This window comes from Ochotona curzoniae, unplaced genomic scaffold (genome assembly GCF_017591425.1).
Source record: "Ochotona curzoniae isolate NIBS_2020 unplaced genomic scaffold, NIBS_Ocur_1.0 contig_1302, whole genome shotgun sequence".
NCBI classification, from domain to species: domain Eukaryota; kingdom Metazoa; phylum Chordata; class Mammalia; order Lagomorpha; family Ochotonidae; genus Ochotona; species Ochotona curzoniae.
In genome coordinates, this window is record NW_024465035.1 from 6,338,700 (window position 1) to 6,366,367 (window position 27,668).

General features: G+C 43.8%; 1 protein-coding gene and 1 pseudogene across 1 annotated transcript in view; both read left to right on the top strand.

Annotated features, from left to right (window-relative positions):
- PLCL2 (phospholipase C like 2) overlaps nt 1-27,668 on the top strand; it is a 123,762-nt gene that overhangs the window by 12,927 nt on the left and 83,167 nt on the right. The window lies entirely within an intron of this gene.
- LOC121144826 lies at nt 4,331-5,623 on the top strand (annotated as a pseudogene).

Here is a 27,668-nt window from a genome sequence, read left to right on the forward strand (position 1 = left end):
TGGGCTCCCGAGTGGTCAGGCAGAGCATGGCCCGTGGGCTCCTGGGTGGTCAGGCGGAGCGTGGCCCGTGGGCTCCTGGGTGGTCAGGCGGAGCATGGCCCTTGGGCTCCTGGGTGGTCGGTTGGGGCTTTAGCCCTACCCAACACTTACTTTGTCCCAGGAAGAAGCACCGTCTCTTTAGATGGCTTAATTTCAGACACTGTGGAATTAGCTGGGTTCCAAAATGCTATAATGTGCAGACTCATGAAATCCCAAATGCTGGGGGATTCCTAAAGCACCCTAGGAAATTTTTATAGCATAGCCATGGTTAACAACCTCTGTGAAAACCTCCTTCTAAAATTAAGACTTGTTATTTACTAAAAGACACTTGTTGGGGTGGGTGTTTGGTGTGGCGGTTAATGTGTTGGAGTCTGCAGCTGCCCCATTAAACTCTGTTAGTAGTTGAGAGAGGAAGCAGTTCCAGATCTGGTGGGTCACAGCTGGGGACCCCCTAGCTGAGGGACGGGTTAACTTGCAGCTGCTCAGTGGAGTTTTTCCTTCAAGAAGTGGACCTGCCTCTGCCCCTCCGCCAGCCCTGCCCTTTGAGGGAGATAGAATATCCTGATGAAGGGGACCGGTTCCCCTGTAGGATTTGGAGAACAGGGATGTTGTATGTGAAAGTGTCCTGTGTGCTTTTAAAGTACAGTTTGATCCACGCGAGGTGAAGATGCATGTGTCAATTACCAGACAAGCCCTGGCTCCGATATTGAAAGCCTTAGTCTGTCTATATTCATCATCACAAGGCCCCCACTGCTAGGTCTGTCTTACCACCCGTGCCTCTCCCTCCCGTTATCCCTCTGGAGCCTAGGCAGTCTGTACAAGGAGAACATCCCATAAATAAGGGCTTTAAAAAGAACTAGCCACTAGCCAACCACTAGAGGTGGTTGGAGTTTTCAAGCTCTGGTGAGATGAGTCTTTTACCACCTTGTCCTGTGGCCTACTCTGTGTGTAGTGAAAACGGGGCTTACTCTTGGAATCCTCAGAACTGGCCCTTCCTGGACAGGTGTCTGTCAGGGCGATTTATCCTGGGAGGAAGAGAAGCAGTCAAGTGATGGCCCGCTGCCCCAGGCATGGTGCGTTGACAGGCTGGCTTTTAAGCTCCGACCTTTGCAGGAACATGCACTTTCTGGTGCTGGGGCATTTTCCTGTTAACCTCGCAGACCCTTGTGGTCAGGAAGAATTATTGTTACACTGCCAGATCCTCTATAAAATACGTTTATTGACTCCAGTGCAGTACCATGAAAATGTCAGTTGTTACATGTGGGTAACCTTCCCTTGTGGTTTGTGTAGTCTTTCTCTCAACTTAATTGTGCAGTTAAGTTATAAATAAATCAACTACTCCTATTTCTTCTTGTAGATCAGGTCTTTTTCTCGTCTGGATTGACCTGTCCTGCATAGGTGGCAAGGGAGGGAAGTTTCTTGGTGGGAAGTCCACGTCCTTGGGCTCCCCTGTAGAGACTGGGGGAGCACATGTTGGTTTGGAAGCAGCAAAGTATTCCTGAGCTCTCCTGGTCTTCACTGTGACTTTCTTGTTAACACTGGTACTTTTAATAGACAGTTTTATTAACCTCCTTCTAAATGAGAAGCCTCGTGGAAGTAGACTCTAATGTTCTTTAGAATATAAAGTCTGTAACGGGACTGGCATGATGCTGGGGGCAGCATCAACTGGCTGATACTCTGCCTGCAAGCCCGGGCATCCAGTATGGGTGCCAGTTCATTTTCTTGCTGCTCTACCTCCCATCCAGCTCCCTGCTTGTGGCCTGGGAAAGCAATGGAGGACGGCCCAAAGCCTTGGGACCCTGCACCCGTGTGGGAGATCTGGAAGAGGCTTCTGGCTCCTGACTTTGGATCTGCTGAGCTCCAGCTGTTGTGTCTATTTTGGGGAGTGAACTAGCAGATGAAAGATCTTTCTCTCTATTTCTCCTTCTCTCTGTAAATCTGCCTTTCCAGTAGGAATAAATAAATCTAAAACAAAAAAAAAAAATGTATAAGCATACTCCAGGAGATTTTGCAAATCAAGGAACCACCGGGACTTCCTTTCTTATAGTATAATTATCCAGGTTTTTTTTATAAATCCTTCTTGACTGGGAGGTAAAAAAGTATTGTGGAAAAATATTTTAAATAGTTAAATAGCTCTCTAATCCCATAGAAGAGCTGCCATTTGTGAGTGCTGTTATGAGAGGCCTGGGGGTGAGAGAAAGTCAGAGAAACCGTGCCCTGTTGGGGGTTCTGCAGGTGCATCTCCTCTGAGGCAGCAGCCTTGGCTCAGGCATTGTACTGCTGTCCTCATGATAACTTGGTGCCAGACAGCAAGTCAGAACAGGGGGACAGATGGCCCAGAATATGCCCCTGAAATAACAGGGAGACAGTTCTTGTCCCCGGACAGTGTTCAGGGCCCCCATTCGAATGCTTGTCATCCTGGGCCCACTGGAACTGTATGTTCTACTCCAATATGGCACCTCTAACTTCTTCCACATCAGGCCACATATAGGAAATGATGTCACTGTGCAGGTAAACTGAGAAGGATACTCGAGCCAGGGTACTCACCCAGCTGTGGCAGGGGCCAGTGTCTCAGCAGGCCTGTTGCCTTCGGGTTCCCCAGGGGCACCTTTGTCGGGAGGTTGTGCTGTGAAGGTGGTGGAGGGATCAGAAAGAAAAAGGAGCAGTGCTGTTGGCTGTGAAGTGCTTTGTCGCTTGTGGGATGCCCTCAGACCATGGCCCAGTGTTGTGAAGATTATTGGCTCAAGACATGCCGGAGTCGGGGCCACTGCATCGGTGGCAGCAGGAGTTAAACAGGGTGCAGCATCTCCAGTGTGGAAAGAACACGGAAGCACCTGTTTTCTGCAGAGGGCTGATTGCTCTGTGTAGCCAGACCTGTTGGTCTAGCAAGGAGGCTGCATTCCCCAGATGCTTGTCTGGTGGTCAGGAGCTCTAAGATGAGCCTCACAGGCTATCATTGGGGTTGCATCTCCGCTTGGTGGGAATGCATCAAGAGGAATCTATTTTCTCTTCTTTGTGCTGTTAAAATGCATAAATTCTTGTCTGTCAGGCTTCTTGTATCTTTTTTGGGCACCAGGCAAGTACACTTTGGGAGGATGTGTTAGTCTGAGTGATTCAGCTTCTCTTGTTGTTGATTCCGTTCCTGATATGGGCAAGATCCGTGCTGAGCCTCTAAGTTAGCTGATGAAGCTATCGAACTACCTGGTTTCCCCCTAAACCGCTCTCCTGTTTTAAAGGTCTTGTTTAATTTTTTCCCGTCGCTGATCGACTGTAATTTTAAATGTTGTTCTCAGTGCTGCCTGCTCCACCTTACTTGAATGTCATGCTTTGGCTCTATGTTTTTATTTTGATTCTCTCTAGCCTCGGTTTACTTGCATTCCAAGTGGGAATGATCGACAGCAGATCCTATGCATCCTCCTGCAGCCCTGTGTTTTTATTGATTTTCAGCACCGAGAAATGTGGGCTGGTACAATTATTTTAGTCACTACAAGGATAGAGCCACTAAGGTCTTAATCTCAGCATCTTCCAAGATTGTTATTGAGGTAGCAGTGTCTGTGACACCAAAGAAAGCAACCTTCTTTCTTCCCTTCCTTTCTTCCCTCCTTCCTTTTAACCGTAGTAATAGATCCGAGGAATTCAGGAAGTCTACTAAGGCAATGGGAATATAAGTACTGTTACTTCAGGATTTTTAGTGTTTTCAGTGAATTTGAAAAGGAAATAAAAATTAATGGGCTATATAAGCTATATTATAATGGGCTAATTATAAGCTATATACATTTTTGTCAGAGAATGTCAAATTCCGAAGACAATCAGAATTTTTCATCTAACCTATATTTTTACTTTTGTAACAATCAATTACAGCTCACCATGTACCCTGTGTGTTGAAATAAAGCTATGTGTTGAGTTGTTCATTTTTTAGGATAATTAATTCTGAAGCAAGATGTTAAGATAACATAAAATGGTAGCAGTACTTCATAACCCCCCAACATTTTATATATATAGGAAGGTCCATTGGTGCTAATAACACTTTGTATCTGCCTAGTTCTGTCATGTGTATAAGCTATGTCTTTAAAAAATGCTTTATTTTTATGTATTTGAAAGAGTTATACAAATTCACATACGTGTGTGTGTGTGTAGGGAGAGAGAGAGAGAGAGAGGGAGAGAGAGATATCTTCCATATGCTGGTTCACTTCCCAAATGGCTGCACCTGCTATGGCTGGGCCTTGTTGAAGCCAGGAGTCAGGAGCTCCTCTGGGTCTCCCACATGAGTGTAGGGGTTCAAGCACTTGGGCTGTCTTCTGCTTTCCCTAGCGCCGTTGGCCGGGAGCTGGATTTGAAGTGGAGCAGCTGGGCCATGAACCAGCACTAACATGGGATACTGGCCTCCTGTCATTTCTAACTAATATGAATTCAGTATGCTCTCACAGGGCTCCTGTGTGGTAGACAGAATTGATGAATTTGTTTTTGTAGATGAAAAAGTTGTGGTGCGTGTGTGTAAAAGCGCACAGGTCACACGAGATTCTGGTTCAGAAGAGCTTTGGATTCAGATCTCCTAGTGCCCCCTGTGCCACCAGGGCACCCTCTTGCATCTTAGATCTGGCATTTGGAAAGGTGGTGCTTCATTCCTCACCTGTTTCATTAATGAGACACCGGAATAGAAAAACCAGAGTTATCAAAAGGTAGTCTTGGAGCAGCACTCATTTGAAGCAGTGAACTGGTTGGCTGATTGAGAAGCCAGAGTTGCATTTCTGCCTTGAAAGAAATGGAAATTTAACACTGCTGAGGTTTCTCAGACTCAAGAAGTATCAGACCTCTGCCAAGTTGAAAAGATGACAACAGCAGCCAGGTCAACTTTTGAACCTGTAAGAGGTGGAAGAGGAAAAAGGAGATTATTTGGGCCAACTCTGAAGGATGGTATTCAAGGGGAGACTTACCTTTGCATACAAAGATCTGGTACAGACACACCCAGGACGTTCCTAAAGAGGTTTGTTACCTGGAATTTGGGAGAGAGGTGGAAGAGAGAGCTGCTGCAAGAGAGATACAGGACCGTCCAACTCAGGAGCGTGCACTTCCTCCCCAGTGTTGAAGGAGTCCTGGTCAGACCAGGTGTCTGCTGCCAGCCTTGGTGTAGGTGACCCTCTAAGCAGAGGAGGACAGGACGACTTGGAAGAGAAGGGTGATGATAGTGACACTGCAGATCTTCTCACAGAACTGGAAACTTTAAAAAGAAAGAGCTGAAGAACAGGCCAGGAATAAACAAGAACAAAAGCGGAAGAGAGGATCTGTATGGAAGATGTTCTGAGTGGGAACCCTCTCCTTAATCTCTTTGACCAACTCCAGCCTCTGGACCACTTCAAGTTTAAGAGACAGTGGGATGATGCTGCTGTGTTTTGTACGGGAACATATCAGTTCTGACATACTGTTGCTTTTAAAATTAAACACATACATAATTTCTACAGCAAGACCAGGAGCTGGATTGAGTTAACTTTCTTCTAATGTCTACCCTTCTATTTTTCAGTCTGCTGTGACTGGGAGAGACATACTCAAGTGTCAGGGTGTTGTCTGCCCCGATCCCCAGTCCTGAGATTTCTAATCATCTTGTGCCACTCGTTGACTTGATTACAAAGGATATGGCTTGTTTCGTATAGGGAAGGTATTCCATATTAGGAACTGGAATGAGTGGTCTGATACTTTTGGGACACATGAGAATCTGGTTCGAGTCCCGACTCTGCTTGTGACCCAGCTTCCTCTTCTTGTTCCTGGGAAGAAGCAGGTTTGCTCAAGATGCTGTCTCTGCCACTCAAGATGGAGACCCAGATTAATTTTTTTTGTGTGTTTTTATTGCTATTTTCCACAGTCTTGTAGGTATAGGGATTCCCCCATGCACCTCTGTTTCCTTCCTCCCCACCCTCCCTCCACGGCCTCATTTCCTTCCATATTGTTACAATAGTATAGTGCTTCAGTAACAGTCACGGGTCAGGCGTCCTGCTCTTTCAGTGTACCATGGCATTGTAGGTATTGGCAGTGATGGAAAGCTAGTATCTTATCATCAGGGTATACTTAACAGTTTCACTGGGAGTCCTCCCTTAGACTACAGATACTTACTGCAACACATCTTCACTTCCCATAGACTCAGCTCCTGATTCTGGTCTGGTCCAGCCCCAACTGTTAGTAAAATGAAGGGAAAACAAAGTTGGGAAGAGGCATACTTGCCTGCAAAGAAGAACAGTTTTCAAACAAGGAGTGTTCACATGAAGTAGTTACTGTCTTTTTTTAAGGTTTAAGTTTTGAATATAATGATCTTTAGGTTGAGTCAGTAGTCTTCATCCTAGGAGCCAAGAACTAGAAACATTTTTTTTCCCATTGATTTCTTTCCTGTTATTTTGAAATTTATTTCTGTGCATCAAATTCACAGCATTGTCTCTCAGGTTTCTTCCCTGCTGTATTTTAGGTATTTTTTTTTAATATTTATTTTTATTATTATTTTTTTTTTACTGGAAAGGCGGACATACAGAGAGACAGAGAGGAAGATCTTCCATCCGATGATTCACTCCCCAAGTGAGCGCAACGGGTCGATACTATGCCGGTCCAAAGCCAGGAGCCTCTTCCGGGTCTCCCACGCGGGTGCAGGGTCCCAAAGTTTTGGGCCGTCCTCAACTGCTTTCCCAGGCCACAGGCAGGGAGCTGGAAGGGAAGCGGGGCTGCCGGGATAGAACCGGCACCCATATGGGATCCCGGGCGTGCAAGGTGAGGACCTTAACCACTTGTACCACCACGCCGGGCTCTGTATTTCAGGTACTTTAAAATGCATTTCTGTGAATTCAGATTTTTTTTTTTCTGTGAAAAACATTCTGAAACAACTTCTTTAATGACAGAGACATTAAGCCATTTTGCCAAGGGTGACCATTTGGTGGGATACAATGACACTGTATGTCCTAGGTTCGATCCCCTAGAATAGGAACTGAAGCAGGCCAGTCCTGCCCTGTGACTGTGGGCCTCCGGTTGCCCCGCATTGGAAAAATGCCAGGCCGGCACAGTACAGTGATGCTACTGCCCTTTGCTTCTCCTGTCATTGCTGACTGTGGCAGGTGCACAAGGACACTCGCCAATGAGTTTATGGAATCAGTAGGGACATCCCTGTGTTTACCTGGGGTCCTTAGAAGTTTGAGAGCCCTGGAGGCTCAGAAAGGTAATGCATCATGGGACCAAGTAGAAGCCCCACCTAGCAGGAGAGACCCTGTGGAACTGTATTTTGGGGGCAGTGGTAAAATCGAGTTTGTAGTGTTTGTGGACAAGAGGGTTAGAGACAGTTGCTCTGACCTGGCACACACCTGCAGGCTTGTGGACCCTCCATCTAATACCCGTATGCAGGCTCTGGCTGGGCAGGCCCTTCTAACTGTGCCTCGCTGAGCCCATCGGCTTCTTGGTAAGGTCCCTGGTGTTTGTCATCTGTTGCATACACATGGGACCCATCAAAGAGTTTATCTTCTGTGGTGTCTTTGAACTGTAGAATTGTGACACTAAGGAAGTCTTGGTTCTGTGAAAGAGGGAGAGCCCGACTGTGGGACAGCTAATCTGGCTTTGCTGTATCTGTGAGAAAACAAATAAAACAGCAAAAGATCTTGTGTGTCATTGGAGCATGTGGTTTTCTATGTCCACGTTCTGCTGATTGGACCGCCTGCCCAGCAATCCTAAAAAACATTTGATGCCCTGACTGCCTGTACAGTTGCCAAGTTGCCCAGAACATCAGGGACATGAATTTCACTTCTTAATTTTTTTCAAGAGCTCTAAAAAAAGGAGGAAGAAGAAGGAGAAGCAGAAGCGGCGTGCTGAATGCATTTTGTTGTCATCAAGGTTTACTGATTTTCTAGAAGGCAGGTGTGTGTGTGTGTGTGTGTGTGTGTGTGTGTGTGTGTGATGGGGGCGGGGAGCTGGGGAGAGGGACAGAGTGTATGCCGTGAGAGAACAAGGAATACATGTTTTAAAAGGGAGAAGCTTCCTGGGGAGGAGCTTACAGTGGATTGGCCTATTGTGCCCTGTGGATGAGTTGGCCCTACTCTGTGTAGACTCTTGATGGTTAGACTCTTCCTAAAATGTGTGAGGAAGACGTGGAATACACAAATGGGTATGTTCTTTGTGCTTCTTTACTTTCCAGGGAATTTGGGAGAAGTCACTGGGAAGCATATTATAAATTTAAATTTTGAAGAGAGCATTTTGTGTTAGTTAATATGTGACCTCTATCAGGTTCAGGTTTATTGTGAATGTTTACAAAGACCCATTCGTCAAAATTTCAATCAGATTTGAATTTTTAAGGTTAAAAATTTGTTGTTAACATCAATAATGAGTATTCTAGAGTTTGAAATTTACTTGGAGCTTGTTTATAATGGAAAGCATTGTAAAACTTCTGGTTTATCTTGTGAGCATATATGCATAAGTGTAAATAAAACTTTAAAACAAAAGGTTGTTTTTTTAAAGTTAGCTTTTCATAAGAACTTACATCTGTCCCTGATCCTGAAAAGTTGTCTATGAATTCTTTGAGTAAAACCTATTTTAGAAGCTAACAGGCAGTAATTTGTGACTAGGAAATTTCAGAGTGGCCAGGAAAAGCTTACTAAGAATAGAAACTGTGTTTATTTAGTCTCTGCTCCACCCAGTCTAAGTCACAGCCATGTGGTTGCGGACTTAGGGCAGGCCAGAGGCGACACAGGTGGCTCCGCGCTGCAGAGCTGAAGGGATCCTTCTTACAACTGTGACTTCTGTCTCACAACGTCTATACGTTATTTTAGCACACCACCATGTGAAAATGAGTTTAGTTTTTTGTTCCTGAGGGGTCCTTCCTATTTGTATATGTTTAATCTAAACTTTGTCTCCTGTGAGGAAATTTTGAGATTCCGGGTTTTACTTAATTACACTCTCAAAATTTATCAGTTTATAATTTTAAGGTTTCTTTCACTTTTATATGATAGTCTAAAAATTTGACTGCTTATTTGTTTATTATGTTTAAAAAAAAAGGTCTAGATTATGAGGTTAGTTCTTGGGTAGGTTTATTAGCCAGGAAAGACTTTATGGGGCTAAATACTAATCAGGTAAGTCCGCTATTTGCTAAGGATCCCAGGACTCCTGCAAAACAGGGGAACAGCTGACAAAAGGCCCTAAGTGAGCAAGGGAGCCTGGTGAAAGGACTGCTGGCGCGTCCACACGCTTGCTTAGGTAGCATCCAGCAGTGTCCCCTTGCTAAAAGCTTCTCTAACTCCGTGAGGAGGTGTTAGAGTGCTGATGAGGCCCAGTTGAGCAGAACACTGCTTTGGCAGCTGGAACGCTGTCCTTACATTTTGGAGTCAGCTGACCTGGGTCTACTCCAGGTTGAGTATCACCTACTGTTAGTCTTCGGATGGGTGCAATGGTGGGCTCTACTTAAGTAGGCTTTATGAAAATTAAGTGAGATAACGCATGTAAAGCAAAGCTTTCAATAATACTTTAACTTAGAAAACTGCAAAAAGCCAAACTTTACTTTAGGAGTCATTCCCTTGGTGGGACTTGATTGTTTGATTTTGCCTACCTTCATTATAACTGTATAAAAGAAATAAGACCTGGCACGATAGTGTCGTGACTAAAGTCCTTGCCTTGCACACACCAGGATCCCATATGGGCATTGGTTCTAATCCTGGTGACCCTGCTTCCCATCCCGCTCCCTGCTTAAGGCCTGGGAAAACAACGGAGGACGGCCCAAAGCCTTGGGACCCTGCACCCACGTGGGAGACTCAGAGGAAGCTCCTGACTTTTGGCTTTGGATCCACGCAGCTCTGGCCATTGCGGCCGCTTGGGGAGTGAATCATCGGATGGAAGATCTTCCTCTCTGTTTCTCTCTGTGTGTATCTTCCAATCTGTATATCCGACTTTCCAATAAAAATAAATAAATCTTTAAAAAAAGAGGAATGAGTATCAGTTCATTTAGTTGTATTTCAGTACATTTTGTTTCAAAACCCATTTAATGTATCTTTTTTATCTTTTATCCTTTATTTTATTCAGTATTTTCAATACTATATGCTGGATATTTAATTTACTACCAAATGCTCATTTTACTGCTCAATATTTTAGGGTTTTTCAATATTTTATTCCAAACTCTGTTTAAGCAGTATATTTGAAAGCCTAATCCTCTGGGTTGATGTGGTACTAACATTCCTGTTTGGCTTCCTCTCTTACTTTTTTTTTTTCTCTTCACTCACTTTCTTTGAATATTTTATTGTGAGAAGTGGATACAAGTAGAGAGAGTGGTATTGTGGGTCATTTTGTGTCCATTTTCCAGCTGCAGTGATTGTCCGTGCAGGCCAGTGTCATCTCTTCTGCAGCCCATTCTGTGATCTTCTAAAGCAAACACCATTCATAGGATCCATAAGTAATTTCATACAGATGATAATACCATGATTGTACTAGCAGCTAATAACAATTCCTTAGTGTCATTAAATATCCACTTGTTGGTTTGTTTAACTTAGAGTCCAATTAAGCTTACACATGTTTTGGTTGTAGTGTATCTTAGGTCTATTTTGGCCCACCCCTGTTTCTGTTGGCCATCGCTGTGGACAGGAGAACACACCATCTTTGGGTTATCTGGACACTGTTAGAACCCAACACTTAGGGCAGTTGGGGGGTTTTGTCAGACACCCACCCATCAGTTACTGGGCAGGTAGGAATAACGGGGCATGTGTTACAACCCTGGTTGTAGTCCTAGGGTGGGGATGTACAAGGTTAAGACTGTGTCCAGCTTGTGGTTTATTGCACATTCTCAATGTGGGATTTAAAAATAGCTTGTTTATTCAGATGAAGATGTAATGAATGAAAATGCAGTAGCAGCAGAGACTAGAGGAAATACGTATCAATTTCATTTTTATTTTGTGATAATGCCTAATTTGGCATATCACCATGATGTATGAGAAGTGTTGTGGCATTTTAAGTTCCTTTATTGTAAAAGAGCTGTTAGTATGTAGTGACATCCCAGAGGGTAGGCCGCAGTGTCACGCCATCCCTGGGCTCGTCTAGAAGGGCTCCTGTTATCTGCCTGCTGCACTTGTGGAAAGGAGAACTGAAGAGATAAGTGTCTGATGTGTTTCCCCCCCAATACATTGAAAGCATCTCTCTAGTTGTTACAGTCTGATGATGTGCTTGATGATGACTGGAAGTGTGCACTCTCAGCTTGCAGTTGTATTGCTGTTTCTCCTTAGTAAGGGCCTACATTTGAATTCGCTCTGCCGCTGACTGTTGGTTGGGTGTGTTACATAACTTCCGGTAGCTTCCTCATCTGTAGACAGGAAATGAGAGTGATAGTAGTGTTGCTTCAAAGCACTACTGTATTGATGAAGTGATTAAATAAGCATGCAAATGTTGCAGAGTCCTGCGTCCGTGGCATCACAGGTAAAGCAGCTGCCTGTGATGCCGGCATGTTATTTGGGCCGGTTCCTGTCCCAGCTGCTCTGTTGTCCATTCGGGCCAGTCTTCTGACCCAGGTCCTTGCTGAAGGCCTGGGAGAAGCAGTGGAAGACGGCCCAGGTGGTTGGACCCCTGCCGCTTGTGTGGGAGACCCAGAAGAAGCTCTTGGCTTCAGCCTGGTGCAGCCTACCTGATGAGGCCGTCTGCGGAGATGAACCAATGCATTTTGCTCTCCCTCTGCTCCGCAGCTCTGACTTGAAAAATAAATAATTCTTTAAAGAAAAAAAAGGTGACATGTATTACCACATTTGACCTAGGGTTTGACTCCGTGGTCTTACAGTCTTTGTTTATATTCTTACTGCTTTCTTCTTAACGCTTTCAGGGTTGGTTGAGTTGTAGTGCACTAAGCAGATAATGAGTTATGAAGAGAATTAAGCACAAGAAGATTCCAAGCCAGGGGCCAAGAGCTTCTTCTGGGTCTCTTACATGGGTACAGGTACACAGTCCCAGGACCTGGAAGGGAAATGGAGCAGCCGGGACATGAACCGATGCCTGTATGGGGTCCAGGCATTTGCAAGGTGAGGGATTTAGCTACTGAGCCATCACACCAGGCCTAGTAGATGACTTTCTAATGAATGGGGCGTAGTGTTAAGTTTTTCCCAATCATATTGTTAGATTCTTGTCAGGATTTTCTTCTAGGTTTGTAAGCAAATAAATTACTATTTTAATGCCTGGGTACTTTCTGATGTGTTTACCTCAGATAATATTGTATAAGTCTGAGTGTAAGGAAAACAAATGTTTAAGTTTAGGCAGAGATGTTGTGGAGTATAAACTTGACCTTGCTTTGAGAAAGGAAAAAGGAAACCCCTGTGTATAAAAATGCATGTGTATACATCTGTGTTTTTGAAATATAGGCATTGTTTTTTTTTATGACAATGTGTTGCTTAAAGAAAACAGATCTCATAATCATTTTGAATAAAATACTTGGGGGCTACTGTGTTGGCAGAGCTGGCTAGTCCTCTGCAGCACCAGTATCCCATATGGACCCTCGTTTGTATCGGGCTGTTCAACTTTCCTTCCAGCTCTGTGCTATGGCCTTGGAAGGCATCAGAGGATGGCCCAAGGCCTTGGACTTCTGCGCCCTGTGGAAGACCTAGAGGAGATTCCTGGCACCTGGCTTCAGATCAGCTCAGCTCTGGCCCTTGTGGCCATTTGGAGAGTGAACCAGCAGATGGAAGATCTCTCTTTCTTTGTTTCTCTCTCTCTTTCTTTCTCTCTGTGCCTCCTTCTCTCTGTTAAATTTCCCCTTCAAGTAAAAACAAGTAAAAATTTTTAGAAAGTGCTGGATTTAGAGATTATGATTTTCTGAAAAAAATTTGGCAAAATTTTTGTTTTTGTTTCATGAAAAAGGAAGATTCTTGTTTCAGATGATTGAAATATAGAGTCTGGCATTAGTGTAACATCTCCGATGTGTCTTTCTTTTGGAAGTATTTAATACCCTATGATGTATGACTTACCAAATTCCTCAGATACTTGAAACCTGTAGTGCCTGTGGTAAGTGTCGTCATGTCTTACATTTAATGATTATAAAATGCAGTGCAGTTGTTTTTTTTTTATTTTTTTTTTCAAGATTTATTTTTATTATTTTTTATTGGAAAGGTGGATATACAGAGAGGAGATACAGAGAGGAAGATCTTCCATCCGATGATTCACTCCCCAAGTGAGCCGCAACGGGTCGATACTATGCCGATCCGAAGCCAGGAGCCTCTTCCGGGTCTCCCACGCGGGTGCAGGGTCCCAAAGCTTTGGGCCGTCCTCTGCTGCTTTCCCAGGCCACAGGCAGGGAGCTGGAAGGGAAGCGGGGCTGCCGGGATTAGAACCGGCGCCCATATGGGATCCCGGGCGTGCAAGGCGAGGACTTAACCACTTGCGCCACCGCGCCGGGCCCAGTGCAGTTGTTTTTAACCAATGTGGATCTATTGTCTTTCTTTTTGCTTAATGTAGAACTTTTAGGATATGCCCTTACTTTTGAGGAATTGTTTTAGTGTGAGACGAGGCGAGGGAAAGTAAAATGACTCTAACATAGATCTTAGTAGTACATTTTATAAAGTTTTCATGAAGGTAATAAAGTCAGTTTTACATATTGAGAAATGTATAAAGCAATGAGCAGGGGAACAAGGGAGCAACGTATTCTGTTGGGTTTTCTTCAACACTAATAGTGTCTGGAGAAAGAGGAGTTTCTTACAGTTGCATTCCTTAACTTCATCCATCACTAAAATCAGTAAGTTGAACTAGAGTCTCAGTTTATGAATAAAAATATTAGAGTGTTTCCTTTATAACTAGAACTTGAAGATCTTTTCTCTCTTGTTAGCCCAATTTAACCGGGTTAAAAAATGTAGGTATCTTAGTTTCTTCAGATAGATTTGATAAATCTAGCTTTTTATGAAATAAAAATGAATGATTAAAAATCCTTGAAGAATTTGCTAACAGTCTTATTACAGCATTTAAAGGATATTGTGGTTTAAAGGCTCAAAGCTCCAGGAGGCCAGCATCGTGGCATAGCAAGTGACGCTGCTGTTTCTTCTCCGTGAGTGAGGGGTGGAAGTCTTCTAGCTGTAGAATTCTTTGGCTTTGTTGCTCTTTGCACTTCCTCAGCTCTGGAATAAGGGAGTTATGTGGCAGCTCAAAGTTAATGTTAAATATAAGAGTGCAAGGTTCATTCAGGTAGAGTTCAGAAAGTTAATAAATCCTAATCACTTTACATTTGGCAGCATGTACAAACTCCTGTTAACAATCCCAAAAGTTAAAGATAAATACCTCAGAACACTAGGATGAGTTAGTTATTTAGAAAGAGATGGACATTACTCTTAAATTTAGATCATTTACAAATCATAATACTTAGATAAGAAATATTGTAATTAAAATTTTTAATCATTTGAACCACAAAGCTGAATCCACTCATTTGGAAACCAAATTTAAATCGCTGAATAGCAATTTACCAGTAGGGCCCAAGACTTGCCTTGATTTTCCTGAGATTAGCACTAACCTATGTCAGTGTAGCAAGAAATCTGATGCTTTTTAATAGTTATGGATGTTAAGAATAGTTCTCGTAGAGCAGAATCTTTAATGCTGGAAGAATTTGGCTCTACAGCTCTAGGTATACTGGAGGAGACCAGGCCTTCCTGTCCTACACTAGAGAACACTGTGTTTTTCTGAGGACTTAGAAATGCTGACCCAGGTGTCAATGAATGGGTCGCTGAATATGTGCCGCAGGTTTGTTTCTGTCAGTGCTGCATCAGCTGCCACAGCTGGCAGTGGGCACATGTGCATCCCATCCGCGGATGAGCACAGAACACTTTCCTAGCCCACAGCCGTGACTAGTGTCTCGGAGGTAGCTAGGTATACTACCTCAGAAGGGAACAAAGTCCTGCTCTCGGCTGCTTTTCCTGAAGCAGTCCATTCACACTGGGAACAAACGGCAAAGCTTCGGGAGGCAGCGTTCTATGTAGCGAGCTCTGCTCCCGCATTCTGCTATTGCTCCCCACTGGAAAGGTGAGGAAGGGTTCGTTGGAGAAAACTTCTGTAATAAATATTGGAAAGGTAGCAACCTGACTTGGTCTGCTTTTTGTTATTGTAACCAAATATCAAATACTGGGTATTCAGGATGGACTGTTTTTACTGGTTAATCAGAATGTACCTCTAGGCCAGGATTTCAGATTTTATTGTTTCATTTCATCTACAGATTTTATTTCTTTCAAAAAATAGTGTATAAAATAAACTGGGTTAATATAGTTAATCAGCTTAGAATTCCACAATCCTGTTGGCACACATATTTAGCTCAGCCAATTCAAGTTATAAACATGAACTTAATAGTTCATCTCTTTACTGCAATTAATCCAACAGGATGTTTTTATTGACATGAAACTCACATGCCATTATAAAATATAGAATTGAATTTTTTGTAGTTGTGCAGTCATTACCACGCTTCAGAACATTTTTGTCACTCCAAAAAACAAAACAAAAAATGAATCAAAAACCCCCAAATCCAACTAGTCCTTTAGCCGTCACTCGCAGCTTCTGGCTGCACTAGTTTCCTGTCCCGGTGATCTGTGTATTCTGAACATTTGTTATAATGGAATTAGGCGGTATATGACTTTTTATAACTGGCTTCTTTCACTCAGCATTATGTTTGCTGTACTTTCTTCCTTTCTATGGCCAAGTAATACTCCCTTGTATGGGTGTACCACAGCTTTATGCATTCATCAGTTAATGGACATACTTTGGCTGTTCTGACCAGTGCCGTTATGAACATTTGGGTACCAGCTTTTGTGAGGATGTATAGTTCAGGTTCCCTTTGGTAACATAGCTAGAAGTGGGAATGATAGATCACTTTTGATTTTTGGGAAGGCAACTGAAACTGGTAGGTGAGTGTCTGACGTCGACCCAGCGGAGTGGGCCGTGTTACCTTGCACCGAAGCGGTTCTGCTGCTGCCAGTTCGCAGGAAGCATAGCTGTGGGAAAACAGAATACTCCTGCTTACCCTTCCTAGGGACTCTGCATGTGATTGCCATACTCGTCAGAATTAAGTATCTTGCTAATTTTTCACAACAGCTGGCATTTAGTTTAGTCAGTTTCCTATTGATCTCAAGTGAAAACAAGACCCATTCATAATCAGATAGTCCAGAATCAGAAGCACCAGCTGTGCTACTTGTAGCAACGTTGTTGTGGGGAATAACTTCCTTTCTTAATAATAAAGCCTCAATTTCCTCTTCTTTAAAATGGGATAATAATGCCCACCTCTAGGCATGCTGGTAACAGTAGAATGAAATCATGTATTAAAACATTCTTGCCTGGCACCTCCCAAACGCTTCACAGAAGTTAACCAGAATTAATGCTGGTATTATGATGAAACCGTTTTTTTTTTTTTAATGACAAGTATTTCTTAAAGGAAGATCAGTTATGTTTAAAAAATACTCTGTAAAACAAATTGGAGACAAAAATCTACTTTAATATGGCGATCACGTTTTCACTTTAGCAAGCAAAATCATTTATAATCCATGCCTTTTTTTTTAAGGTGAAGCAAGAATGAAGAGGTGAACAGAAAACATCAATTTGAAATTATTCCTTGGTAGTTATTTATTTTATTCTTGCTGTGTAGTAAAATGGAAGCAACTTTTTTTTTCCTTTTCCTTTTTCCCCCAAGCAAGTGAAATTTAAACAAGAATTATATTTTAGCTAAAATGAAATGTCAAACAAAATTATCATGCCTCTTAGCACTGCTTTTAAATTATTCTTTAAGAAGAACTCGGTAAACCCTTAACAGAATGTTTACAAAATATTTGATTGTACAATATGGTGTCAGCTATCACATTTTCATTTAATTTTGCTTCATTTTATAGTTAGTGACCAAAAAAGTGAATTTTTCAAGTTATCACCCCAATATAATGTTACAAATATATTGCCAATAAAATATTGATAGCAAAATGTAAAAATTAAAAATAAGCATATGAAATAAATAATTGAAACCAAAAAATGAAGAGTGAAGGGTATTAGTAAACCTGACCAAGCTTTGACTAGAAAGAACACATCTTTGCTCAGTCTGTGCTCTAAATGACGTGTCCCGTTATCTATACCTGGAGTAACTTGGTGATTTTTCTGTGACAACAGGAGTTTTAGAACTGAGAGGAAACTTAATGATGATTGGTCTTGTACAGGGCTTCTCAGCCTGGGCAGCACTGCCGTTTGGGGTTGACAGTTTTTTGCTGTGGCCGTGTGCATGGCAGGAGTTTGAGTAGAATCTCTGACTGCACACACTGAGAACCATTGATCTAGCATTGCAAAGGTTGTGCCTCAGGGGCACCACTTCTGCCAGAGGGCTGAAAGTGTGGGAAACCTATAAAAAACAAGGGGTTTCAGAGCTTTTAACGTGCCTGCTAGTGGCAGGAGGTGGTGGGAGGAAGCCAGATCCTGGCAGAGGGCTGTCCACGGATGCTGCCCGCTGAAGCCACGAGCTACAGAGGCCGCGGGCTCCGCGTTGAGCTGTGCCTGACTTCTTTAGTTCCCAGTGGCATGGCATTGAACACATGTTTCTTTACTTCTCAGAGACTCGGCTTATAAAAAGAGTCTAACTGTCAAGCCCTTTTCAGTACCTTGGGAAGCTTACCCATAGAATGTCTAGTGTGGTGTATTTGCTTTGCAGGTGAGGAGTGCTCATAAATATTCAGTGACAGTGATAGTAACCTTATCAGGACTCCGAAACAATAACTGCATTTATCACTGGGAGGTGGCAGATGACCTTGGCAGAAATTCGTTTCACTTGTGGAACAATTTGAGGTGTGCACAGGAGCTGAAATGGTAGGCATCTAGTTTAAAAATGTCCCCAAGGTTAGCTGTGAGTGAGATGCTGCACAGAGTTGAAGTTGGAGTGCAAGTATAGAGGAGAAAGAAGAGGCACGAGCGCGTGGCAATGCTGAAGCTAAGAGATGGTGATGGGAGAGAGGAAGCTCATGTCAGGCAGGAGGGGCTGGGAGTCGGGGGAGAGGAGAACCACCATGTGTCCATGCTGTCTCAGAGCACGTGGAGACTGCATGCTTTCCACCCCAGTCATGCATTGTCATATTCTGAGAAGACAGGCGAGAATCCGAGCACCAGGGGCACGTTGGCAGCCACCCTGGGGGAGACCTTCGAATGCGTACTTGCTTTGCAGTCATTCTTAATTGTAAAAACAGTCCCAAATCTGACTGTTTTGAACCGAAGCCACTGGTTTCTCTGTGCTCAGATGGTTCTGCCAGCCTTCCCCATTTTCTGCAGGCCGTTGGTGTGTGCATGATCAGGAATAGCAAATGCTGCCTCCTCCCAGTCTCCTGTTCTGGGCAGCAGAGATTCCCACACCCCTAAGTCTGGGAAGCCTGGGAGGCCTGGGGCGCCTAGTCCTCTGGAACATGAAGAGAGGAAAATCCTCCCTCCTTCCTGGTACAGGAGCTATTTGGACAGAACGAGGGCATTCCGTGCATGAATTCAAGGAAGCTGGTGGACCTCTGATGTGAGTTTTGATATGTGAGGGGCCGTAGGCCTTGGGTGCAGACTTCCTCCTAAAAGTGTAAGTCCTGCTTATTATCTCTCCTAGGTTCTCAGGGCCTCTCAGGAAAGCAGAGAGATAATGTGGGAGGTCACTCAGGCCAGGAGGCAGGAGTCCTCTGACACTTAGAGTGGCGTTTGTCCAGCCATGGTCGGCCTGGGGTATCTCTAGAAGCTGGAACATTGCTCTTCTGTGGTAAACACTCCTAGCTTATTCCCCTCTGTTTTAGTCCAAAAATATTCTGAGTAAGAGTGTGCTTTTGATTATTTCTTCATTTAACACTTGAGGAAGTAACTTCATGGCTTCCTATTTTTGCATCATTTTGAAGGCAGGCAGGATTTTGTGAGTAGATGGAAGATCACCCACGTTTGGGTGAGTTGCCCCAAGTGCATGAATACTTGTGGCTGAGAAAACAATGGCCCTCCCCGGACCACTGCGGAGGAGAGCCAGTACTGGGAACAGCTGTGTTGGAAAGTCTCCTAATTGTTATTTATTCTATCTGGAGACCTATAGCCCAACAGATGAATGAATAGGACCTTCATTGCTCGTATCTTTGTTTTGTTCAGAACTGCTATTAGTAAGTGAGTTGTGGTGCACTGTTTTCTTAATTCCTAGGGCTTTTACTACAGTCTGTGTGTGTGTGTGTGTGTATGTGTGTGTGTGTGTGTGTTTTCTCCTTTGATAGCCTTCTACAGCTTCTGTTCATTTGTAAGAAATTAAGCCTAGAGTAGTAAACAAGTGATGCTTCTGTGAGCCCCTGCAGGGACCACTTCTCACATCTGTACAGCATCCCTATCCCCACATCTCCGCCCCATCATCTTTCCAAACTGCGGTCACTTGTTTTCCTATGTCTTCTGGAGTTCTCTTCCAGGCACCTTAGACTCAGCATGTCCCAAATGTTATGCGTGGTTTTCTTTTGAAGTTCCGATTGCCTTGTAGTCACTTCTGCGCCAGTGAGTGGTATTCCTTGAGACGAAAGCCAGAGGCCTTAAAGCCTTCTTCATTTTTTTTCCCCTTCCTCCAGTGTTCATTTGAATACACCCCCTCTGAGACTGATATTCTAGGCAACTCAGGCTCTACCATTTCCTTCGTCAAGGCAGATGGTGGGGTGGGTTCCATATGTTTACCTCTCAAGTTTTCTGCTTGGAATTCTCTTCCTGCTGCCCAGTTCCCTTTTCAGACAGATATCACATCCTCGAAGGAGCCGTTCCTGTCCCAGCCCTCTTCCCAGGAAGGAGCAGTCACTTCCTCTGACTGCCTTTGAAAAAAGCAAAAACAAAAAACCAGAACGCTGATTCTCAGGAAATTATTTGGTGATGTTTTTATTTACAGGTCTGGCTCTTTGCTGCATTATGAAATCTTTGATATTGGAACTCTTTGTCCACTTAGATCCGTATCCGGCACATAAGCAAGGATGAAAACTGCAGACTGTGTTTAATTGACTCGCATTTGGAAGATCTGTGGACTAGAAGAGACACCATTGGATATTACTTGTTAATTTTTGTTTGATCTCTTCCTAGTCGTTTCTTCCTATTCTCTGTATTTACTTTTCACACCTAGAAAAAAAGCAGTTTAGGGTTCTGTTTCTGTAACAACAGTGTCAATGCAGACTTCCCATAGCAGCAAATAGGATAACCTGGTTATATCATTAGCATTCTGTCTAGCTGAAATTTAATTATGTTTATGAACATTAAGTAATAGAAAGGAACTCTCACAAATACTGCTTATAGAGGGAAGGCATTGGCCGTGAGATCTGAGAGTTCATGTTCCATTTATAGCCTGGGTAGTAACCCCAAGCGTGTTGCCAACACTGCTCTTTATGTTTAGTTTTTCTCCCTTGCAAATGAGGATAATAGTATCTACCTGGTAAGTTGTTTTAAATATTTGATGAAATGCTGTCTAAGAGTATGTATTGCATAGTGTAAGAAAGAATAAATAAAATTTATTTTAAAGAATAAAATAAATTTTAGATAGGATGTTTGTGTCCCTCCAAAATTCGTATGTAGGCAATTTGAAATACTTAGGTTGTGAAGTTGGGGCTCTCATTTAGCAGGTAAGTGCCCTCATAAAATGAGGCCTGAGAGTTCCCTTGCCTTCTTTTTCCCTTGTGAGGCTATAGAGAGAAAGGACTGGTCTGCAGCCTGGAGGAGGGTCCTGGCCAGAACGCAGCTGTGCCAGCGCCTGCATCGCACACTCTAGCTCCTAGAAGTCATTTTCTGTTGTTCAAATCACTCAGTTGATAATTTGATAAAGTTGCCTGAGCTAAAGAGTACTCTTGATTAATTTTTAATTATATCCACTTTTATATATATTGGTTAGGCCTGGATTTAAAAAGCGTTCTACTGTGTAAGTTTTTGAGTTATTACTTGTAAGCTTATGTGATGTCGTGTAGATTAAGTTCCTAATACCTATTTTATTTCAGGTTAATAATTCCATTTTTAGTGGTAATTTATGAATATTATTTCAGCTGATTGTTTCATAAGATAACTGGACTGAATTTCTTCTTCTTGCTTAAAAAATTATAATACTTGTACCTCTAAATTTTTTTTAAACTTTTGTAATTAAATTTAGAAGTTTTGTTTTAAACTTACTTATTTTCATCTTCATATTAGGACAAAAAATAAGCTGTTTCATTTGAAATCGCTGCTGAATTTTTTTTTTTTTTTCAATTGCAAGTCTCCTGGAAGAATGGGCCTTCTTACTCCGTATGCTGGGCAAGAATATGATATGTGATACCTGCCTGATGCTAGAAAATATAGGAGGGCCACAGCGTGTAACCACCGTGTGCAGGTCTTTAAGGAGGAGGAAGTAGAAAGCTGAGCCTGGCATTGTAACATGTTAGATGTGGATGGAGTAACTCCCTACCAGTCAGGAGGAACCCAGCGCAGCCTTGATGTGATGGCTGTGCTGGGAGAAAGGAAAAACCACTGGAGTGAAGCTTTTCTCTCTCTTCCCCCCGACTCCCTCTTGTCCTTTTTGCTTGTTTATAGCAATCTGGACCACAAAAGCAGAATTTGTGGTTAGTGCTGTTTGGATTCACACATTCATAGTTTCATTTTTTTTTAAGTCAATTCTAGCACCACTTTCTGGGAAGAAATGATCTAGTTTCACATTGTCTTTTAGGAAAAGGAATGCACCTAAGCGTTGTTAAGGAGTGGGAGTGTCACTTCTTCACCGAGAAAGCGGAGCAGCGCAGACTCAATGGGAACCAGGCAGTCCTCACCGAGACATGCCCTTAGTCACCTGGCACTCCTGCCCCTTTGCCATCTTGCTCAAATATCCATGCCTATTTATTTCATAACATTTCAAAGTTAGGTGTGTAGTATAGAAACAAGACTAGACAATTGAAAGATTATAGAGGGAAAAATCTTTCTCCCGATCCTGACCTCAGCCACTTAGTTTCTCTGCACACAGTGTGTCCTTCCAGAGACGGTTGCTGCATAAACGAGCACTCGTATGCGTGTACTCACTTTATACACAAGGAATCCCCCTATGTTGTCCAGCAATTTGCTTCTTCCACCTTGTGCTATCTGCTGCTGCCTTTGAAGTCAAGGTACAAAGAGTTTTCCCATGACAACATATTATGCCATTATATGGGTATACAACTGGTCTAGCTAGTTTTTTCCTCAGAGGTATATGGGGTGCTTTTTTATCTTTGATTATTACCACTTGTGCTGGAATGAAAGAATAATTCTTTTTTTAAAAAAAATTTATTTTTATTATTTTTTCATTGGAAAGGCGGATATACAGAGAGGAGAGACAGAGAGGAAGATCTTCCGTCCGATGATTCACTCCCCAAGTGAGCTGCAATGGCCGATCTGAAGCCAGGAGCCTCCTCTGGGTTTCCCACGTGGGTGCAGGGTCCCAAAGCCTTGGGCCGTCCTCAACTGCTTTCCCAGGCCACAAGCAGGGAGCTGGAAGGGAAGCGGGGCTGCCGGGATCAGAACTGGTGCCCATATGGGATCCCGGGTGTGCAAGGCGAGGACCTTAACCACTTGTGCCACTGCGCCGGGCCCGAAAGAATAATTCTTATAACCCGCTTCTTAGTTTGTGAAAGCTGTTCCATAATGTAGTCTGTTGACCAGATTGATGATTTGTCCTAGATGAAATAAATAAAAAAGAGTAGTAATTTTTTTTTTCCAAACCAAGGAACAATCAAATCTTTTGAGGCTTACAAGGGAGCTAACATGGACCCAAGAACTGCAGATATTGAATAAAATGTGCAAATTTAGTACATACGCTGTCCCAGGCAACTGGACCCAGGTCTGTGTCTTACAGAAGAGTTGAACACGTGTGAAAGAAACACTGCTGTGTGTCCACCGAGAGGACTTGTTGCTGTGACCAGGGAGAGAGTTGGCTTTTGGATCTGAGGAAGGAGACTGGAGGTACTCAGAAACCGGTAGTTAAGCCCAGGGCTGTGGCTTTGGGACAGTGTGGACTGGCTAGGAGGTGCCTAGGACCTGGAGAGGCAGGTAAGACAGGCCCTCAGGAAATATCTAATAATGAAGTGCTGAGCCATGCGTGATCAGGGAGGGTAGAGCGGTGTGAGGCGGCATGTGCTGCTGGGGGAACGGCTGTGGGCTTAGAGGTGAGGGCGTCTGTGTGCGGGAGGCGAGGAGGCTGGCGAGGCACGCAGGAGTCAGGAAGCCTGCATCTTTGAGGCTGTGGGTGGCCAGTGAAAGCTTTTACCACGTGTGTGAGGTTATTATTATTTTCTTTACATTTTTATTTGGAAGTCAGAGAGACTGAGAGAACGAACTCACTTCCCCAGTGGTCACAACAGTGACCGGCGCTGGCAGCCTCCCTGTGGGGCGCAAGCAGGAAGCTGGAATTAGAAATGAAAACTGGGACTTGAACCCGGCATTCCAGTTGGAAGGGTCATAGGCAGAATCTGTTCTGGTTTTTTTTTTTTAAGATTAATTTATTAATTTGAAAGGGAGAGTTACACAGAGAGAAGTAGACACACACACACACTTAGGGAGGGAGGGAGAGAGAGAGAGAGAGAGAGAGAGAGAGAGAGAGAGAGAGAGAGAGAGAGGTCTTTCTTCTGCAAACTCACTCTCAGATGGCTGAAGTGGCTAGGGCTGGGCCAGGTGGGAAGCCAGGATCCTGAAACTCATTCTGGGTCTCCCTCGGCGGTGCCAGGAGCCCAAGCACGTGGGCCACCTTCCACCTGCTGCCCAGGCATGTTAACAAGGAGGTGGATTGAAGTGGAGCATTTGGGACAAGTCTCCCAAGTTGCATCTTAATCACTGTGCCAAATGCCTGCCCGGGTGTGAGGACATTTGGTTTGTGCTTTCAGGTGTAAAATCAAGTGGGAAGTGGATGAGGGGTTATTCAGGAAGCTGTTGCAGCCATTCAAGTGGGAGACGATAGTGGCCTGAATGAGACAGTGACCGTGCAGGCCAGAAGAGGATGAGGAGGAATCCCAAGACAGGGAATCAGCAGGAGTTATTGACTGTGGGGAGAGGGTGTGGGGTCGGGTGGGGTGGGTGGGCGTGGGAGCAGAGACACTCAGCCATCCTGTGGCTCGCTTACCAAAAGATACGGTAAGCAAGGCATGTAACAGTATTGTTATTAATGTACCATTTTCAATCCAAGTTGTTTGTTTTGGATGAACCCTAGAAGTAGGATTGCTTAATCAAATGAAATGAAATATTTTAATTGTGAAGTTCGATTTTCTCTGGAAAGGCGAATTGGAATTTAACCAATTTCTATGTCTACTAGCACTTGGAAGAGTGCTTCAACAGTGTGAAAAACATTGGGATTTCTGAGGCCTTTTGTGTTGCTATGGTCAAAAGAGTAAAACCGTGAAATCCAGAGTGCAAGAAAAAGTCCAGGTCATGAAATGATGCGGGTGGTTTGTGTGTTTCCACGTGCATTTCACTTAAAGCTCACGTAACTCTTGCTCTTTGAAGCATCAGTTCATTTTGAAGTGACTTTTCGGTGCCGTCGTGGCTGTAATAAGCGCATGTGCAAGGGTTCCAGTACGCAGGACACGCAGGGCACACCTTTTGCCTCACTAGGTGTGGATGATCCGAACAGGAGCCAGGATAGTAGCTTCTAGAGCCTTCCTACTAAAGCCAGCTCTCGTAATGTCTTCAGGGAATCTTAGGGAAGAAAATGCCATGGTCCCTGACATTTATTATTTTGACAGCAAGATAAACATTTTTCAAACTTTTTGAAATAATATAGATGTCTGATGGAAATCCTGCTCCCTGCTTTTTAAATTATTGCCTCCCCGCCCCCCCTCCCCCCCGAGATAAAGTACTGCCTGTTTCTGCCTATTTTGGGGGGTGATTTGGAGAGTAGAGTCTGGTGCTAGCACTGTGTGGGCTCGGCCAGAGGGGCTGTGCTGCCCGCGTTGCTGTGTGCTGCTGGCTCGGCATGAAGCCCTGGTTCTCAGTAAATGCTGTCTTGTAGGAGTTAGGTGGGGCTCAGTGGCTCCCAGGCCACCCAGAATGCCATGTGTATCTATTTGATAAACTCCGTGGTTTGCCTGTTCTCTGTTTTTGCCAGCTTATATTAAAAAAAAAAAAAAGTGGAAAGAAAGAAAGCAAAGCAAACAAGAGTGGTGTGTTAAATGTTTATCTTTTTGCATGAGTTTTTGGAAAGTTTTACTTAATTTCTTTCCTAAAAGAACGAAAATGTTTGTCTTTCTGGGGAGCCTGGGGAGGTATTTGGGGAATATGGGAGCATAGATGATTTGTGTGTGTGTGTGAGGTAAAGCTATGAGTTAACCATGAGAATGAGTATATGACTTTGTAAATAGGTTCTGGGTTTGTTTTGTTTTGTTTTTTTGGCAGCAGACTAAGCCGTATTTTTCCCAAAAGCTGTGAACGAAAGCTGTATTTGACTATCCTTGGCATGCATGAATATTAGAAGTGATCCCCCCCTTTTTTGTTTTAGAATTCGTTTATTTAAATTTTTTTATTTTAAAGGCAGAATTAGAGGAGACAGAGAGAGAGAGAGAGAGAGAGAGAGAGAGATCTCCCATCTGCTGGTTTACTTTCCAAATGACCATATTGCCAGAGCTGGGCCAGGCTGAAGCCAGGAGCCAGGAAATTCATTTGGGTCTCCCTTGTGGGTGCAGGGACCTAAGTATTTGGAGTCAGCTGCTGCTGCTTTCCCAGGCACAATAGCAGGAAGCTGGATTGGAAGTGGAACACTTGGGGCCCTAATTTACGTCAGTATGAATGCTGTCGTTGCAGGTGGCAGCTTAACGTGCTGTGCCACAGTGTTGCTTCCCTCTTCCCTGCTCCCCTAGCTCCCCCTTTTTTTTAATGACAAAGGTTTTCTGATGCTGTGTAGGGGTAAGTGTCAGACCCTTGAATCTTCAAAGTCCAGGAGGGATTTTCATTACTGATCTGTTTGGCTGGATGATTCTTTGTTATTCATGCTATCCTTTGTATTAGAAGGTATTTCGTGGCATTCCTCCTTTGCCCACTAGGTGAAGTGATGCCCCCGTCCAGTCAGGACGAATTAAAACATGCCCTAGATATGGCTGAATGCTGTCTTGGTGGCAGATAATCCATTGTTGAAAATCACTGGTATGGGCTTGGCGCGGTAGCCTTGTGGCTAAAATCCTCACCTTGAATGCTCCAGGATCCCATATGGGCACAGGTTCTAATCCCAGTTGCCCCACTTCCCATCCATTACCTGCCTGTGGCCTGGGAAAGCAGTCAAGGATGGCCCAAAGCCTTGGGACTCTGCACCTGCGTGGGAGACCAAGAAGATGCTCCTGGCTCCTGGCTTCGGATTGGCTCAGCTCCAGCCATTGTAGCCACTTGGGGAATAAATCAGCGGGTGGAAGGTTGTCTCTCCTCCTCTCTATATATCTAACTTTACAATAAAAAAAAAATCACTAGTGTGGCGTATGCACAGGAGAGAAGTTGGCCTGGATTTCTGTTAGGTTTTTGTTGTTGTTGTTCTACTTTTAAGTAAGAGAGTTGTGCTCCCGGCCAGAATCGGCTCACAGGAGGCTCTCTTCGCCTAAGCAGTGCAAATCCAGCTGAATTCCCAACACCTGGAGTCGGTAACTCGTCGGTTGTGTTAGCAGTGAAATGGGTGCACCGACACATGATAGGTTGCCAGTCTGGGAGGTTACTCTCTAGAAGCAGTAATCTCAGTCGGCTCGGGGCAAAAGGCAGGATCGTGGCGCTTCTCCGGTGAGCCAGGGCCGTTCAGTTGAATTCCTTGCTGTGCTAATGACAGAAATCAGAGAACAGGAAGTTTTCCTTCCTAAAATATCTGCCTGCCGTTGTGGGCTGTGCTGGCCACACAAGATTTGCTGCTTGTGGCCTTGTGACGGTTGGCCCCTTCAGCTGAGACAGCCACCTGCCACGGAAAATCTGGAAAATCAAGCAAGGCCTGTAACAAAATCCTTATTTGACAGCGTGTTCCAATGACTACAAATTACACACTCGACTAGAAATTAGTGGGCTGTGTTTTCCTCACATGTGGTTTAATTTCCCCTGCATTGTCACATGATTTTTAAAGACGCTTCCTTTTTGTGAACACTGACAAGTGCAGTTGAAACAAGATCCAAGGAGCTACACCACAGGCTCAGCCTCTGGCAGCCTGTGTTTACTTGCATTGATCTTGCTTAACAGGTTACAGTTTAAAGCTGGATTTGTAAATGTTGCAGTAGAGATTACTTTATGAAGAGTTGGTTTGAAAAGTCGAAATTGATGTGGTGCTTGGTAACAGTGCACTTGTTCCGCGCAGTTTTTCAGTACTGCTTTCAAACAGAACTCCCTTCAAAATGCACTTGTGTTAATTCATTGTTAAATGAATTTTTACTAATCGCTTCACTAGAGTGAATTGCAAATCTCCCAGAAGCATTGCCTTGCTTATACTGGACAAATGATTAATCATGTTTTGATTCATTAAAAAAAATTTGTGATGATTTTGTAAAGTGCTTTGATAATTAAGAAGAACTGTTTCTGTGTGCTATAAAATACCCTGTATAAAAGGTCACAAAATAATCATTAGAATTTAGAGTTACAGGGCCCGGCGCGGTGGCGCAGTGGTTAAGGTCCTCGCCTTGCATGCCCGGGATCCCATATGGGCGCCGGTTCTAATCCTGGTGGTCCCGCTATCCTTCCAGCTCCCTGCCTGTGGCCCG